Genomic DNA, 2,437 nt, shown 5'->3' on the forward strand with positions numbered 1-2,437 from the left:
ATTATTGATGGTAGATTCAGGTATTGTTGAAATTCAAACAATAATGTCTCACCATTAATAAATCTAAACCACTTAACAATGTGCTGCCGGAGTGGCAAATCCACATATTGATCTCTAATACCTTTTGCTGAAGTCATGATTGATGAGTTGATTGTCCTCGTTCTGTTGTCCCTAGAACACAGATAGTCCCCAACAATCTTAGTGGTGATCCCTGAAACCTTTTACATTTTTTTCAGGCTGCTCTATCATAGAGACCAAGCTTTTATTACTGTTAAAGGCTGATTTTTAAATACAGGTCCAGTATTTTAGAAATATATTTTACTGGCTAAAGGGCCCACCTTTGCACGGGTTGCAGTAATAAAAATTTCTTGGACAAGGAAGTCAACCAGTGGGTGTTATACTATACCTGGTAGGCTATCGACTAGGTTCAACACCCACTTGCTTGTCAGAGAAATGTTAATAACTCCATAGAAGTAACGCATTTAAATAAAAAATAATTAAAAAAAAAAAAGAACTCTGAGGTGCACACCCCTGGGGTGCCCTTAGTTTGCATGCAAAGTTTCAGGTGTCTACAGGTGCGCCGACGAGTATTCTAAAACTTGCCTTAAACTTGCCTTGGAAAATCTGTGGCTATCACCAACAAGATCCAGGTACATGCTGGGTACATCCTGGGTACATGCTGGGTACATGCTGGGTACATGCCTCAAACATTTCAGTGACATTTCTGCAGAAACTAATGGCTCATCGGATTAACACAGCTGGGGTCCCTGGCAGTCCTGATGGGCCATTAGTCTGTCTGCAGAAATGTCACTGAAATTTTGCAGCATGTACCCAGCATATACCCAGGATGCACCTGGGTCTTGTTGGGGATTGCCCCAGATTTGTTTTAGAATACTCGTCGGCACTACAGTAGGTGTCACGATCATGAAGCTATGGCCCTGACAGGCAGAATATTTTATTATTACAGATATAAATATGTTGATAAACAGAAAAGTAGCTGAGAGAAAAACAAATCCTCTTAATTGGTGAACACCCTAATAGTCCAATTATGTAAATATCATATCAATTAATGTCATTCATATGATGCAATATTCCTGAAAGAACTAAATTAAAATATACATTTTAAATGGTTAATTAAAATAAATTCAGCTACAGAGAAATAAACCAAAGTGAGACAATTGGTTATAGAGAGTACTGCTGTGCCACACAGAACGTGGCTAACTGGCTGTGCCAGAGATGGCCGTCTGTGAAAAAAATCACAGTGCAGCTCTCTAAATGACTAGCATCAAACACTTGGAATGATATGGTGTTGTGCCTAGTAATAATGTGCTCCAAACTATGGCAAAAACTATTTAAACATATGAACATGAGAACAATGACCTATATATTGATTAACAGAGATTAGAGTATGGTGGCCCTCCATATGATTTCATTGAAGCAGTAAAACAAGTTTGAAAAACCTATTGTGTAAATCAGGGATGCGCAAAGTAGAGGGCGTGGCGGTTGCAGAGGCCCCGCGCTCTTCCCCACGTGTCGCTTGAGGCCTCTGCAATGTCTCCTACCTTGTTTGATGTTGCCATGGCAACGTACCATCAACATGACACCATGGCGTCATTTCACGCTGAAGACAAGGAAGAAGGGGGGCGCAAGCCGGTGAGGAGAGCAGGCCACGGTGCGCAGGGGGGAAAGTTTGTGCACCTCTGGTGTAGATGACAGATTTATTTTCATTGTATTTATGCAATTTACTGTATTTTGATTTATGAACTTTATTAAAAGCAGATCCATCTCTATGTATCTATGATTATTCAGGGGTCATTTTGCAAAGTAAAAAAATAAATTATTGTTGATTTTTTTTTTTTTAAAGTACTCACAGGATTGGTAACATTTTACATACTATACGTATTATAAATTGAATCAACGTTGGTGGCATCTTAATTCCTATGGAAGCAGTAAGGGTATACTTATTTTTGTTAAATAAATCATGACACGTTGTAATATGTCATGTGCTGTTGTTCATCTGAGGTTGTATTTACCTAATTTTAAGACCTGCTAAGTAACAGATTATTGTTATTATGTCCTGATATGTAAAACCATAGAATTCAAAGAGGGTGTACCTTCTTTTTCACACAACTGTGTGTGTGTTTGTGTGTGTGTGTGTGTGTGTGTGTGTGTGTGTGTGTATGTATATATATATATATATATATATATATATATATATATATATATTAGAAAAAAGAAAGATACAGCGCAATCACACAGGGATATCTAACCAATTATTACCACATACAGATATAGTAGGGGGTATTTAACCCTTACAATCTACCTGTCCCTGTCTCTGTCTGCTGCCAATTAGGTCTACAGCTCCACAAGCTTGTAAAGGAAAGATACCAGAAGAATGACCTAGGCGCACGTGGAGACAAAAGAGAGAAAAAAACAT

The sequence above is a fragment of the Ascaphus truei genome, chromosome 3, assembly GCF_040206685.1.
Source record: "Ascaphus truei isolate aAscTru1 chromosome 3, aAscTru1.hap1, whole genome shotgun sequence".
NCBI classification, from domain to species: domain Eukaryota; kingdom Metazoa; phylum Chordata; class Amphibia; order Anura; family Ascaphidae; genus Ascaphus; species Ascaphus truei.